Below are 17,210 nucleotides of genomic sequence, written 5' to 3' on the forward strand. Positions count from 1 at the left end.
ATATGGATAACAAGAAATGTTGTTGTTTTTAAAAGTGAATCCTGTGATATTTCAAATTTAATATGGAATATCAAGATTTTAGCTTGGAAATGGTCTATGGTATGTGACATTACTCTCACAAAAAGTAACTTTTATTCCTTTTGCAAATATCCTTGCATTTCCTTGGCTAAGTTTCTTTTGGTTTGTAACATCTCTGGTTTAGGCTTTTTCGTGGCCTCCTTTTGTATCTAGGTTGGAGTACCCATAGTACTCCTTTAATACATTCCTAGCTTAAAAAAATTGTGAATAGGAGTGGAAATAGGCTGGGCTGGGATGAGCTTTGTCAAACTTTAGCCTACTCTATTAAAATAATTTAAAGCTTAAGTCTGGTCTGCGGCCTATCATATACTAATATATTTTAAGCTTGAGTCTGACATTTTCAAATGTCTGGTTGACCTATTAGCCTACATAAAAGTCTATTTTATTTGAACATTTATAAATAAGAAATTTAATTAAAGTTTGAATAGACTAACAAATTCATCGGTCAACGAGTCTAAATTCTTATTTGCATTAAGTTATTCAAGTTTATCTATTAACATAAATTTTGTGATATTATTTGTTTGAAATAACTTTTGATATTTTTATAAAGTTTTTTCAACTTATTTTTCTAAGATTTTTCTAAGATAACTAAGCTTTATTTATGTATTCTAATTAAAAAACAAATTTAATACAATAATAATAAATTATTTGTATTTATTTAAATAGACCGATTAGATAGGCTTAAAAGATTTTTTTATAGCATGTGGTCTAGTCTTTTTAATTAACTAAACTTAAAGAAAAGTCTAAACATTTTCAATTAAAAAAAAATCTGATCTGATATAGACCTATGTAGGCTAGGTCGTAAACCCTTATTATTAGTTTGACTTATTTTTATCCCTGATTGTGAAACAAATTAAATATATTTAAGAATGATACTAACGAGTATCTTATTATTAGTTTGACTTATTTTTATCCCTGATTGTGAAACAAATTAAATATATTTAAGAATGATACTAACGAGTATCCTAAAAATATTCTTTAAAAATATCAAATAATATTTTAAAAAATCAACGATTTTAATTTTCAATATATTATATACACGTGATTTTAAAAAGCCTTATAAATCTAAACATTTAAAAAGTATCCTAAAACACTAGCATTTCCCTATATTAAAATTACAAATTTGTATTATGATTTGCTGCAAAGATTGATAGTAATGCGGGTCCACCCGGGGTTGTTGGAGAACATACATATTGAAAGAGTTTTTGTCCCTTTTACATAAGAGACTTGTTCCTTTACATATCATATATATAAATTAGTTGTTTGTATTTTTCTTGTAACTTTTTTAAGAAAACGACAACAGCATTTTCTTTATATTTTATCATAAGTTTATAAAGAAAATACTACTAAATTTAAGTACGTACTGGTATTTTTTATAAAGGCAAATAAATAATGAAGAAGGGAAGGTGAGAAGAGATAAGGCGCTCCACGAGAAGTTGACTGCATAAGATACGTCAGAGCATGCTTTAATATATGGGACCCAATTTACACCTTTTAAACATAAATTCCCCGAATCTAGTTTTACAAGTACTGCGACTAAAGTTAACTAATACTTTACCCTGTGCGATGCACGTGTTTAGACGGGATTTTGTTCTAAAGTTGGCGCCTAAACATGTATTCTGTTTTAATATATTAAAAAAGATTTTTCCAGCTAACATTTAAAGCTATATACATTTTTATTTTTTAAATAAATACATTGAATATTAGTCTGTTGGATAAATTATAGATTTGGTTTTCCTGTTTTATTTAACTTAAAAAATTAGTCCTTTTATTTATTTTTTAAACAGTTTTAGTTTTTCATATATATATATATATATATATATATATATATATATATATATATATATATATATATATATATATTTTTTCATTTAAGAGATCGCTGAATTGTCAATTTTTTAAAAAACATTGCATTAATGTGATGATTTGATACAAAATAAATTGATATTTAATTATTAATAAAAATTCTAAATAATAAAATATAATAAAAAACTAAAATTAAAAACTAAATAAAATCAACGTAAAGAATATGAAATAACACACTGAAGAATAAGAAAGAACACACTACCCAAAAACACTACCCAAAAACCAACAAAGAGAAGACTTGAAATTTTTTACTTTTATTTGTAGGAAATATCAATTTCTTCTTCTTTCTTCTATTATTGAATCAGTCTTCTATAATATTTCATTTCTTCTTCAATCAATTTATTAATTTTCTAATTTTCTTTGATTTCCCTTAAATTCCAAAATAAAAACCTAGATTCCAAATTTTAGTAAAAAGGGAAATTAAAATTGTAGCATTCATAAAAAAAAAACAAATGAATTCAATAGTAAATAAAATGGAAAATGAAAAATTTATACATCAATATAAATCTCATATGATTTTCGCAGTTGCTAAACAAGAAGTTAAATTTTAAGTCTTAAAAAACCTAGATTTGTGCATCCACTTAAAAATAAGGGAAATGCTAGCCCACCAATTGCTATTACCACCAACAGCATAATGGCAGATATCAATATAGAGAAGCCCACAGTAGAAATTGACAATAAGCCCAATAAGAAGAGAGTATCCAAAAGGCCCAAATACTTGGACGATTTTGTTTGACAAGTTCCACAGCTGGGAATTGTAGAGTATCTTGCTGCAAGGTTCTAGAAGATTTCCAGTTCACCAAATCTAGCTGTTTTCTTAATTCTGTTAGCAATCATTTGTGAGAATATTGTGCAATCCCTAGAATTTAGGAGAGCCCTTAGATTGATTATGCTATAACGTGATGATTGTAAGGATTTTCTATAAATAAGCTATTCAAATTGATGAATGAATAAGAAATATTTTCCCTGTTTTCTCTCTTGTTCTTAAAGGAGGCACCTTGTCCTATAACTCAAGGAATTTGCACTTAACATTTGGTGCTTTCAATTGATCCTCCCAGCTTAGCCATGGCACACCGTCCCACCAACGCCGAACGTCTTGACGATCTCTCTGAAAAAGTAGATCTGATACCCGCTCAGCTAGCCCTCCAAGGATTTCTTGGCTTAACTGGCTTCTCTAGGAAATTCATCAAGGGATACGCAACTATTACCGCACCCCTCAATGCTCTTTTGCGTAAAGACGCATTCGTGTGGTCACCTAAAGCCTAAATCTCCTTCGACAAACTCAAACTAGCCATGATCCAAAGACCCACCCTAGCCTTACCTGATTTCTCTATTCCCTTTGACATTAAAACTGACGCCTTAAGCACAACCATGGGAGCAGTCCTAATGCAAAAGTCATACCCAATTGCATTCTTTAGTCAACCTTTCTGCAAGAAACTGCAGTGATCTTCCACCTATGTTAAGGAACTTCATGCTATCACTTCTGCTGTTAAAAAATGGCGCCAGTATTTGCTGGGACACCGTTTCACCATTTTCACTGACCATAAAAGCCTCAAGGACCTCCTTTCTCAAGTCATTCAAACTCCAGAACAGCATACATACATGTCTAAATTACTTGGCTACGATTACTTAATTCAATACAAAACAGGGAAAAGTAACGTAGTCGCGGATGCTCTGTCTCGCACTCCAGAAGACCCAGCTACGCATCTCTCTTTCTCTATTCCTCACTTCCTCTTTCTTGATCATCTTCGCCAGTCCCTACAAAATAGACAAACATTCCACAAACTAATCCACTAAATTCAAACTCACCCTGCATCTTACCCAAACTTCAAAATACACCAATGCCTGATCCTTTACAAGAACCGAATTTGGTTGGACCACCAAAGTCCATTATGCAAACAATTATTAGAAGAATTCCATTCAACACCATTAGGGGGACACATGGGAATCACCAAAAACTTAGCCAAACTCAAGTCTAATTTTTTCTGGGAAGGACTTCAAAACAGTGTTCAAGATTTCATCAACCAATGCACCATTTGCCAACAAACCAAACACATCACAAAGAAACCAGCCGGACTACTTCAACCTCTCTCCATTCCCACCGGTATCTGGGAAGATTTATCCCTCGACTTCATCACTGGCCTGCCCAATTCTCATGGTTTCTCTATTATTCTGGTTGTTGTTGATCGATTCTCCAAGGGCGTTCACTTAGGTGCTTTACCTGCTCAATTTATAGCCTTCAAAGTAGCATCTCTCTTCATGGATATGGTTTGTAAACACCACGACTTCCCTCGCAGTTTGGTTTCTGATCGTGATCCAATTTTTGTGAGTCGTTTCTGGCGTGAATTGTTCAAACTCTACGGCACCACCCTCCGAATGAGCACCGCTTATCACCCTGAAACAGACAGCCAGACCGAAGTTTTTAACAGAGTCCTCGAACAATACCTGCGTTCATTTGTCCATAAACATCCTCACCAATGGTACACATATTTGTCCCTAGCTGAATGGTCTTATAATACCTCAATGCATTCCTCAACAGGTTATTCCCCTTTTGAAGTTACCTTTGGAAAACCTCCTCCCAACATCCCTTCCTATTTACTAGGTTCCTCACCTGTTGAAGCAGTTGATTCCCTCCTTACTTCAAGAAAGCAATTCATCACCAAACTCCAACAAATTCTAGCCAAAGCTCAAAACCGTATGAAGGAATATGCTGACACTAAAAGGCGAGGCTTGTCATTTGTAGTAGACTCTTGGGTCTATGTTAAACTCTGGCCTTATAGACATAAATCCGCCCACACATCTTCTTATACTAAATTATCCCAACGATACTTTGGTACCTTCCAAATTCTGGAACGAATTGGACCGATAGCTTACTGCTTGGCTCTTCCCCCACCTCCAAAATTCATCCAGTCTTCCATTGATCCCTCCTAAAACCCCACCATGCCCCCCTGCTGCCACCACTCCATCTTTGCCTCCTTCATCCATCAACAATCACCCCCTTATTACACCACTGTCTATTTTGGACTCCAAATGGGACAATTCTACTGACCCCCTACCCGTATGGTACTTGTTCAGTGGCTAGGCCTGAACCCCGAGGACACCAGCTGGGAATCATGGCCTTACATTGCTGAAACTTATCACCTTGAGGACAAGGTGATTTTCCCTGCACCCGGTAATGTTGACCAACCAATTGCTATTACCACCAATAGCACAATGGCAGATACCAGTATAGAGAAGCCCACAGTAGAAGTTGACAATAAGCCCAATAATAAGAGAGTATCCAAAAGGCCCAAATACTTGGACGATTTTGTTTGACAAGTTCCACAGCTGGGAATTGTAGAGTATCTTGCTGCAAGGTTCTAGAAGATTTTCAGCCCACCAAATCTAGTCGTTTTCTTAATTCTGTTAGCAATCATTTGTGAGAATATTGTGCAATCCCTAGAATCTAGGAGAGCCCTTAGATTGATTATGCTATAACTTGATGATTGTAAGGATTTTCTATAAATAAGCTATCCAAATTGATGAATGAATAAGAAATATTTTCCCTGTTTTCTCTCTTGTTCTTAAAGGAGGCACCTTGTCCTATAACTCAAGGAATTTGCACTTAACAGGAAAGTAGAGATTTATGTTCAATAACCCATTAAACTGTCATATTTGATTTCTATTTTGAATAAAAGACTCAAATTTCTTTGAACTCAAATCAAGTTTACATTAAAGGATGAAGTAAAAAAAAAAGTAGAATAAATTTCATGTTCTTCAATTTTTCGGGTTGGTGTTTGTGTTCTTCTGGGTAGGTGTTCGTGTTGTTTTTAGTATGTGTTCAATGTTTCTTTTGATATATTGGGTTTTTTAAAAAATAATTTAAATTTTTAGTTAATTTGATTTTGTCGATTTTATTTAGTTTTTAATTATAATTATTTTATTTTATTAATTAAAATATTCATTAATAATTAAATATCAATTTGTTTTGTGCCATGTCATCATATTTATGTCACGTTTTAAAAATAATTGACAACTCAGCCTTTTTTGAATAAAAAATATGTGTGAGGATCAAAATTGTTTAAAAAATATATAGGGGACTGATTTCGTGAGTTTGGTAAAATAGAGGGACAAAAACTGTAATTTAGCCTAATTAAAAACATTATTTATAATTACTTAATAAGTAATCAATAATAATAAAATGTAATAAAAAATTATTTTTGGAATTCCTATATAATATTCTGATATTCAAATTCCTAATAACCTCTGTGGAGCTCGAGTGTGTGACTTAGTTGATCATCATGGGGAATGGAAGTTTGATATATTGCATAATTGGCTTCCTGCGCATTGGATTGACAAGCCCCGCTCTTGTGTGCCTCCGTGCGAGGAAGATATCTCTGACATGTTTTTTTTTGCAGGTATTGGATACGGTAATTTTTCAGTTCGCGAAATGTTTCGAGAAGTTGAAGGTTATAACAACACAATTATTGATGACGAGTGGAAGCTGATTTGGAGGTTGGCGATTCCAGAGAGATGTCGCAGCTTTCTATGGTTGCTTAAACATGATAGGTTGCTAACCAACTTCAGCAAAAGCAAAAAAGGTTTGGGAGACGCGAGATGTCGTTCTTGTAGTGCTGTTTGTGAAGACACACTGCATGCGCTGCGTGATTGTTACAAAATCAATCTCATCTGGAGAAGCATGGTTCCTAGTAACATTATGGAAGTGTTCTTCTTTGTGGATCTTAAAGATTGGATCACTATAAATCTCAAATATTGTGATGCTCAAAATGAGAATTGGAAGAGTGTGTGGGCCATTGTGTGTCATACTTTGTGGGAGTGGCATAACAAGGAAAATCACATCGAAGATTCTGAATGCCCTTATGAGCTTATAATGCATATTCTAAGGAGGAAAAATGAATATGCTAAAGCTCAACTTCATTATCAAGCTTTGGAGGGAGATCGAAGAAAAAAGCTAGATGTTCGTTGGCAACCTCCAGTGATGAGTATGGTAAAGCTTAATACTGATGGTGCTAGCCAAAGTAACAGGATGACAGGTTGTAGTGGTCTTGTTAGAGATCATATGGGTGCATGGAAAGTTGGGTTCTCTAAATTCCTTGGCTAGTGTAGTTCTTTACTTGCGAAGTTTTCGGGTGTGTTTGAAGGCCTTAAGTTAACTAAAACTCTTGGATTGAGAAGGGTGGAAGTTAATGTGTATTCGGCAATTGTAGTAAAGGCTATTGAAGAAGGTATGATTCGTCATCTAGAGTGTGTTGCTATTTTGCGAAATATCAAGAAGCTTATTGATGATTATGAAGTGGTAATAATTTCTCATTCCTATAGAGATACAAATAGAAGCGCGAATATGCTAGCTAATCATGGTTATATGACAAAGATCTCCTCTACTTTTGATCAACCACCGCAGTTTTTGAAATCCTTCCCGGAGGATGATGCTTTAGGAATTTTAGACTCTCGTGAGCTTTCTTTGTAGTTTGTTTTTTTTTGTTTTGGACTTCGGCCCTCCATTCTAAAAAAAAAATTACAATTATCAATTATAAATTATTTTTCCATTATATTAATATTTTTCTTCTAATGTATAAAATATTTCTTTTAAACTTAACTTTAATTATTTAATTTATATCTAACATTTTGTTTAACACTATTATCCTAAATAATTTTAAAAATCCATTTTACATTTTCTTATTTTATAATTATAATTATTTACTGTTTTTTTTAATATGCATTTAAACTGATCTATTTTCCTTATTATTTTCATAAATATAGCTTAATTAACATTTAACATATGATAATCTATCTATTATATGTATTAAATTGCATAATATTTTGTTTTTTTTACGGGAAAAAATTAACTCATTTCATTAATAATAATATTATGAATACATGTTGGAATATCATAGAAAATATGAAAACTAGCCATAGATGAAGCCACCCGTGCAAGAGCGTGAGCAACCTCATTTGCTTGTCTTCTAACGAACTTAACATGAGAGTTCCTAAAGAAAAGAGTCATCAACCGGTTACATTCTCCCGTGATAGCTCCAAGATCCGAGTCATTAGGTCTCGGGTTGGTCACACTATCCACAACCCGCTTTGCATCTAGTTCAAAATCCATATTGTCGTACCCCATATCATGGACCCAGTTAACAACTTTCAGAAGGCCTAGAGCCTCACCAATAACAACATCGGTGCAAGGAGAAAACCATTCAGTCCGAGCTACAATGAAATTACGCAATTCATCTCTAATACAGGCACCAAAACCAACCTTATTATGAGAAAAAGCGGCATCAATATTGCACTTAAATCTGCCCTCCTGCGGTTTTTCCCATCTGATAATAGCTGGCGGGGAATTAATAATTTCATTGTTGAGGCGATATTTTTGGGCCTCTTTCCAATCTGTCAACAACTGATTAGCCCGTTGACAAATAAGCGTCGGAGATTCTTCCCCCTGATTCCAAACCTGATTATTTCTCCCTTTCCAGATACTCCATAAGGTAACTGAGAAAATTGCTTTATGGTCTTGATTGGAAACCTGCAAAAAGGAGAAAATCACAGACGCAAATAACTCTCCAGTACTACTAATCCGCTGCAACAAAGGCCACAAACCCACTCTTTTCCAACACTCTATGCTTTTAGAACACAGGATGAAAAGGTGAAAGCTATTCTCTTCGCCATCCCTACACGAAACATAATTTAATTTTTTAGCCAAATCATATAAAAATCTTTTAAAATGCTATATCATTTTTTAGTCTTATTTCAACCATTATTTTACCATTACTAAATTTGATTTACTCAAGAAAAAAAAATCAATAACTCATAAAACGACCCTTAAAATTTTAAGGTTGGAAAATTAAATTTTTAACAATATTATTGCAAATAAAGTTAAAAATTATTATTTAATTTCTCTCTTTTATAATTATACATTAATTAGTATTATATTTATTTATTCTTTTAATCAATATGCATTTAAATTGATTTATTTTTTATGATAAATAAAAACACTATTTAAAACGATTTAATAAGTATATAGTAAATATAATAAAAATATTATGTAATAAAAACTCATTTTCATAATTCCTACATGATAAATGTAAGGTACAATAAACATTTATACAACCATTTCTCTCTTATATTAATATTTTTCTTCTAAAGTATAAAATATTTCTCTTATACTACATGTTATTTATTTTTTCAACAATTTTTAGCACTATTATCTCAAATAAATTTAAAATATATTTTTAGATTTTTCCTATTTTATAATCATAATAATTTATTAGTTTCATAAATATGAATTTTAAACTAATATATTTAATACATAATTCATGATAGATTTATAGTAACATTAAAAATATTTATTTACTTAAAATTAAAACATAATCAACCTTTACTCAAAATTTCTCAAACTTATAAAAATAAAAATTCAAAAATTCAAAATTCATGATTTATCTTTTTTAAAAATTCAAACTTTAATATATAAATTAGGGTTAATAGACATGTGCCCCCGCCATATAGGCGTGTTTCGGTTTACCCCCCTATTAATCTTTTTTTGGATTACCCCCCTGTATTTTTAGGGTACCCCCTAAGCATGTAAAAAACAGTGAAAAACCAGGGGGGTAAATCAAAAAAACAAGGTTACAGGGGGGTCCTAGGGGGTAAATCATAGAGCTTTTCATATTTCAAGGGGGCAATCCAAAAAAAATAAATTAATAGGGGGTAAATCGAAGGGGACAAATGTCTATTAACCCTATAAATTATAAATAAAATATTTAAAACCTTCTACAAACTTAAATCATATACGCGCGGGTCATAGATTAATTTAATTTTATTTTACTCTATTCTTGTTCACTCTTAATTCTTCATAATTAATAAAACACACTCATATCATAGCATAAAATAAAACACATTCATAACATCTAACTTACTCTTATTTCTTCATACTACATCGGTCACAAATGATAAGACATTTTAGACATTTCAAACAAATTAAAAAATGTAATTATTATTTAATGAAAAAGTGAAATGATGTATAATTTTACATAAATGTCCTTCATAAATTATATTGGAAAGCGAAATTAAAAAATTATGAAAGAAGAAGAGTAATAAATAATAGAGGGTATATTGGAAAAAACTATGTTAATGTTGCATTGAAATTGTAAAATGACTTATAATTTGAGAATTTTTTTTCTCTAAAGTGTCTTATAATTTGAGATGGAGGGAGTAATTAATAAACCAAAATTCACAACTTGAATGGCTCCAAAGAACAAGTTCCGTAAAGCCCTCTAGCATAGTGATATGCAAAACACTCTTTTACATGAACATCTCTATAGACCAGTGGATTTTCTTCTGAGAGCAATTCCTTTATAGGACCATAAATCTTGGATTCTCCTTCAAATGTGTTCGAAGAATTCATAATAAAGCCAGCGGCTGAAATTCGTGGTTCTTTCTTTTGTGATGACACTCAGTTAAAATGCCTGTAAACCTGCCATTTGTGAGAAGTTGTAGGAGTATAATATAAATTGTTAAAATTATTAACACATATTTTCTGTAATTACTTATTTTTAATCTAAAGTGATTATTTCAAGCCAGAAAATACAGTTCATTACAATTACCTACAGAAGATCTCCTATGTTTGCGACCAGTGCTCCATGCAATGGAGGAACATCAATCCACTTTTCCTGATGAAGAACTTGAAGGCCACAACTTGGTCTTGTAGAAACAACATGATGAAGTTAGTATGAGTGTGACTGGACGTCCCCATTGTTAATTCTTTTCCGGACATGGTGGATAATAATGACGAAGGGAAAAATTAATCCTTTACCAAAATTCATATCTTTGAGGAGAGAATGATTAAGTCCTAATGCCTCTGACAATAGTTCAAGGATAGTGAAACCTATATCTCTTATTTTCTGAGAGTATTCAACCATAATATCTATGCAAATATGAATCGGCCCGTTAGTAAAAGTAAATCAAATGGAAAAAAGAATCTAAATTAATCTATTTTTTTCATTACCTGCATATTGGTGGTATTTTTTCATTACGTTTTTATTTTTTATATGCTTGTATCAAATAGAGTGATTTTACTAGATATTACGTAAGTCCATTGACATCTATTAACAATATATAAAATTTAAAGTACCTGGAATTTCCACGTATGCCCTAACTGATATTAGCTTTAACTAATCTAACCATTAAGGGCACATTAGTCTTTGTATTAAATAATGAAACATGGTTGATCCTAATTCAAATTTTGCTGACATGGCGTCATTACAGCAAAACTGTTTCATTAATTTTCTCCTATTTTTTTTTATAAGTTTTCACCTTTTTTCACATTTCAAGCATTGAGCAGCACGAAATGTAATGATGATACATGTAGCGTGTGCTTTGTTGTATTTATGGATGTTTGTTGGAATTACAAACCCTAGACGGCAGCTGCATCATCACGCAAGGGACTTAGCACAGCTTCCTACATCAAAAACCTTTCAACTTTCCAGCTGCATCATCCACTATAAATACCCTCACCTACATGCCATACCTTCCAAAATCATTCCACCAAAACTACTCAAGGTTTTATATTAATTTTCTCATTGATATTAACGTTCTGTTGCTGTTAGTGTGTATATTAACATCTATTTTTTCAGGTGATCGTGAAAAGAAACTAATGGCGCGTCCAATTGAGTATGTGAGAGATATCAATGACTCAAAGGACCTATGGAAGATTTCTGTTAGGTGCAAACATATTTGGTCAGTCACAAGTGCTTCAAAGAAGGAACACCTTGAAATGATTCTCGTGGATTCTAAGGTTTGCATCCATGTTCATGTCTGTACACTTATTTGACATATTTTTGGAACAGATGCTGATTCCATACGTTTTTATGCAATGTAGGGATCTATGATTCAAGCTGTTGTGCCTCCGTACTTGGTTGCCAAGTTCAAGGAATATCTCTGTCATGGTTGTTCATACGTAATGCAGAATTTTAAAGTAGGTTCCAATGACTTTTCTTTTAAGTCCACCGATCACAAACACAAGCTGGTGTTCTGTGGATCAACTTCCCTTAAGAAAACCGACAACCCTGAAATTCCTATTAATGTTCTCAATCTACTAAGTCTGTCTGACATTGTAGATGGCAAGTTCCAATCAAATATTTTAGTTGGTAACCGTCTTCTTGGACTAAGTCTTAATTTTTTACCTCTGAGATTAGACGTGTGTGACTTTTGACTTATATACGCGCTTATCTTATATTGCACGTTCTTATGTTGCAGATGTTCTTGGTGGTGTTGTAGAGATTACTCAACCCAACGTCAGTTCTGATAACAACAAGAGCAAAGTTGTTTTTTCAATTACTGATAATAGGTCAGATCCATCTACACACACTATTATACATATGCATGGTGTCATACCCCAAAATTTGCCCACACTATACAAAGCTCTGAAACTAGGGTTTGGCTTATTCAAAAGAAACTCAGTGAATCAATGGCTCCAAGACATCTCATAGGGCTCAATATATCTCACATCATCTCCATGACAAATATCAATTCTCATCTCAAAAGATTGGTCACTCAATTGTTCAAAAAGTCAACAGTCGACTAGGTTAACCTAAAAGTCAACTGTGGTCAAAGTAAAGTCAAAACTCCTGATTTTTTGTCAAGATCCTCATATTGAAGTATCATTCACCATTTGATCAAGAATTTATCATGGTTCATCAAGGAAAGATAAAAAATCTACAATTTTGTCTCTCACATGCCAAGTCTAAAAATGCTTCATTTGAGAGATATGGACTAAAACATTATAGGTCCTTTTCAAAAGTCAATAAAAAGTCACTTTTTTCAAAAGGATACACAAAAAGCATGGAAAATAATTTTGATATGAGACCAAAGACACTGGTTAGAGGACTCTCTAAGGTTTCTAAAAAGTCTTAGAACACTTCCATACCTCAAAAAATGAGAGAGATAGGCCTTGTCGAAGTTGGACTATTTTGGAGGGGAAAATGTGAAGGAGTTTGAATTTTTTTGCTAGTGGGCCTACTTTTTTAAGATCCAAACTTGTTCCTTATGACATTAAGAGCCCATAAATCAATTTCCACGAATTTCTTTGAATTATGTGATTTATTATGAATTTTTATTAATATTAAAAGTAATTAAAAATCAAAATAAATCATATAATTGCATGAAATTTGATTTGATTCTATTTTTAATCAATTCAATCACCATTTAAACACAATATTCATTACAAATTCGTGTAAACCAAATTGGTGAAGAAAAAGATTGAAGTTGGCAAAAATAGAAAGATTCAATGCACTTTTTCAATCAAGTTTCTCAAGAATCCAATCTCATGATTTAGAAGATATTTGATCCAAACTCTGACCTAAAATCCTTCTCTATAAGTATATGAACAAAACCAAAGTACAAGGGTTGGAGATTGGCTGCAGAGAACCCTCTACCCGAGCTCGAAGAAACCAAAAAAACTCAAATTGGGGGCGATTCAACCGATTCTGAGTTTTGCTATACCTTCCTTGAGGATCATTGAAGGTGCCTGGATAGTTGCACGCAATCAACACCCCCAGATTTGCCTCCTATTAACAGAGGAACTTTTAAGCCAAATTGAAGCCATGTTCGTATTCGTGAGGGCCTGACGAACCCATTGGTGACCTCGCGAAGAATTTCTATGTCTGTTTGCTTGCGTTCGTAAGACACAGGGCTATGGCTACTAAGACTTCCGTCGGTTAAAGCCTGAACCAGGGCTAAAACGACGGTTGGGGGGAAGAAGATGACTGCGTATCATCATCTGGTTGGCCCAAAAGCGCGCGCGAGAATGTTTCAAACTTCAAGAATCTGGCGCATTAAGACACACGTGGTACAATGCTCCTTCATCATCAGAGCCATCGGATGCGTCTCCTTTCCAATCCAACATGCGCCAGGACGAGGGTGCATCATGAACCATCATGGATGAGCAGCACCGAATCAAAAGGGCAATCTTCAGATGCCTTTCGACTACGCGCCTCGCCTTCTACGAAGCTAAGTATTCTATTTTAGTTATCATTTTAAAGTCTATTTTATTTCCTTTTTAAATCGGGGTTTGTCTTGCCTACATTCATCTTTTTGCCTTTGCTTACCCCTTTTTCAGGGTTAACCCTGAGGCTTCCTCCGACCGCCAACCATGTCAGATCAAATTCAAAATGCAAAGCTAAGTGCCTTTTTATTTATTTATTCTTAAATTCTTTATCTTTATTTTTTATTAGGGTTAGCAATGTTCGCCTCCGAACCGATAATGCACTCACCCCATTTTTTTGTTTGCCATTTTTCCCACCTTTTCAGGGTTTGTCAATTGCCGAAGCGTCGAGTATCGGTAACCCTAAACCCTAATCTCAATTATATTATTACTTGTTTCAAACCTATTTGCTTTATCTTATCCCGCTGGTTTCAATTCCCCTCTCCTCCGCTGGTTGCAATTTCCCTTCCCCCATTATTATTGATTATATTAATTGTTGTGGTTAGTAATTCTAGGGAGTGCAACTTGTTAACCGAACTAGATCACTAATTACAAGATAAGTATCTGAATATGATCACGTGATTGGTGCACACACGCACACTTTTGGGTAAACCTCTCTGTTGCCTGTTGCCTTGTTGCCTGTTGCCTTGTATTTTTTGCAGAATAGCCAGTCCCTCGAATACGAGGATACCTCAGCCATGTTGCCTCGATTAAGGTCATGGTCCCTAATGATGCTGCCTTCGATACACATGATCTCGACCCTCGAAAGTTGCCTTCGAAAAGGCTGAGGTATCCTCTGGTTGCCTAAACGAAAGGCTATTCTGGTTCTTCCCTCAGACTACCTGCCTCTCTATGGCATGGGACAGTCTTATGGCGAACGATCTCTCGATGACCCTTCAACCTCCAAATGAAAGGCTTCCTGCCCACTTATGGCAAGGATAAACCCTTTCACCCTGAAAGGCTAAAAGAATATTTTTTATCAACTATCAAGGTAATTTGCCCTTAATTGCATGCTCTGGTTTAAATTTTTTTCCTAAACAGTTTCAAGGCTACGCTCATTTACGAGCTAAAGTCCTTGTCTCTTCTTCTACATTTCTTTTCAAAACGAGCAAAGCAATTAAGAGCCCATGGAAAACCATGGATGCAAAGGGTGCCTTACACCTTCCCTTTGCATAAATTACCCCCCGAACCCGTTTTCTTTTAAAAAAGGTTTTTCCTGTTCTTTTAGCCTTTCTGAATATTTGGATAAAATAAAAGTCGGTGGCGACTCTTGCTTAACCGCGACATTTCATTAAAGTCAGTTCACCGTATTACAGAACTGGCGACTCTGCTGGGGATGAATTTCGATAAAAGAGGGGTTACCTTAAAAGTTTAGGATTCACTTTAAAAATGTTTTCTATTGTTTGTTTTGCTTGTTTTAATTTTCAAGGCTGTTTTGGGAATTCTGCTGTGTGAAAGGTCCTACACCCGGATCTAGTGTACCTTAAGTATGTGGCATGAGACCAGGGAAGCTGTACGACATGTATCGTTATGGTTGAACTGGTGGCAACCGTTAGTGCGACGCTTTGGTTTGTCCTGATGGCCCTTGAATCTGATCAAGGAGACATTTGGCTACCGCGTGGTGTCATGAGCACTAATTCGCCTTTAGAACCTTAGTTGAACTTGACTTTGGCTTATAAGAAGTAGCAAGATGGCTGGCTTCGGATTCCTGACTGAAGCCGGTTGATACTCGATGCTACACTCATTGAGATTGGACTCAAGGGATGCTTTTGGCTGGCCGATTGAGTGCTATGTTGAGACAATGCCCACGAGAAAGATCCATCAATGAAAGACTCATTTGAGTAAATAATATTCATAGTTAGTTTGTAATAACCATCCCTAAACAAACTTCAGCCCCTAAACACATAATATAGATATAGCATAAATTGATCCATTAGCTTGTAAAATGCAATGCTGGGAGATATAACACCCTTTCACATTTTTACTCCAGAGAAATCAAAGGCTAGAACCCTCAAGCAAACCTATTAACATTTCAGATTAACATACATAAACATGTAGTCTTCTTCAAGACAAGTGAATAGGTTCTCCAATTCACAATGACATAGAGTATTTAAACTAGCAGATAACGATATTAATCTTGACATAACAATGATGTAATAAGTTATAAGTTATAACTAAATAGTTAAGATTTTGATATGTCAAAACCTAGTTTTCTGATTTGGAGTTCTTGAGTTACTGACAGTATCCCTGTTTGATACATATCATTCTTGCAAACTCCAAATTTCAAAAACCAATTATCTTCCTCAAAACAATAACAATAGAAGTAAATACAAGAATTAAACTAAAATGAGAACCCTAAATAATCAATAACTAATAACTAGACCATAAAAATTTAAACAACTATGTACCTCAAATGAAGCCCCCCAAAACTCTGTTCCGATTAGAGATGAGTATAAACGCCTTGAGACTCAAACACTCGAAAAAGAGAATCGATTGGCGAAGGTTTTGCAGTTTATGAAGGGAATGTTTGCGATTTGAAGGGCTTGCGATTGATGGTAAATTCCAAGAACAAAACGATTCGCAGATGAATCGATTGAAGGGCGTTCCTCTTTCCTAGTGTGCATACGAAATTTGAGTTTCGCAGACGAATAGATTGAAGGGCGTTTCTCTTTCTTAAATTTTGATATATTTAATTGACTTAAACTTTATTTTTTGAGGAAAATTAAAAAACAATTGTGGATCAATTTTTGAGGAAATAAAAATAATTTTTTAATAAAAAATATTATAGGATTGTAGCATGAAAATCCTGTTGTTTAATTTTTTTTCCAGTCAAAATAAATATTAACGATAAAGGATATTATAGAAAATGAGCATAATTGTTTTTTATCATATGCTTGATGTGTATCCGATAAAAATTAAATTACTTATATTATTCTATTATATATTTTAAATAAATTTATTAATGATGTGATATGATATGTATTATATACAAATGATCATGAAGACATGAAATGATCAATGTGAAAATAGTTAATTAATTTTTTAGAAAAATAAATTAATTTTCATATTTTTTAATAATAATATTTATTCTTTGTAGATGGCTAACTTTTATATTATAAAACTAATATTATTTTTAATTGTAATTTAAATTGATGGTGGTTGCTTTGACGGCGATTCATAGTGACGTCGTGAGTGGCTGAGAGAAATGATTTGACGGTGATTATCCATTGAGCGTGAGCGGCCTTTGACGGTGATTTTAAAAAAGAACAGAATAAAAAACATAAAAAGC

The 17,210-nt window shown here is 33.6% G+C and overlaps 1 long non-coding RNA gene across 1 annotated transcript; it reads right to left on the bottom strand.

The window, feature by feature from the left end:
* Nucleotides 1–10,052: 10,052 nt before the first annotated feature.
* On the bottom strand, nucleotides 10,053–16,581 carry LOC131609239 (uncharacterized). The gene is made up of 3 exons (XR_009286034.1): nucleotides 16,330–16,581; nucleotides 10,545–10,864; nucleotides 10,053–10,406 (listed from the first exon to the last, which is right to left on the bottom strand). It is a non-coding gene; the product is annotated as an uncharacterized LOC131609239 (long non-coding RNA).
* Nucleotides 16,582–17,210: the final 629 nt, after the last annotated feature.

This window comes from Vicia villosa, linkage group LG6, assembly GCF_029867415.1.
Source record: "Vicia villosa cultivar HV-30 ecotype Madison, WI linkage group LG6, Vvil1.0, whole genome shotgun sequence".
In the NCBI taxonomy this organism is placed as follows: domain Eukaryota; kingdom Viridiplantae; phylum Streptophyta; class Magnoliopsida; order Fabales; family Fabaceae; genus Vicia; species Vicia villosa.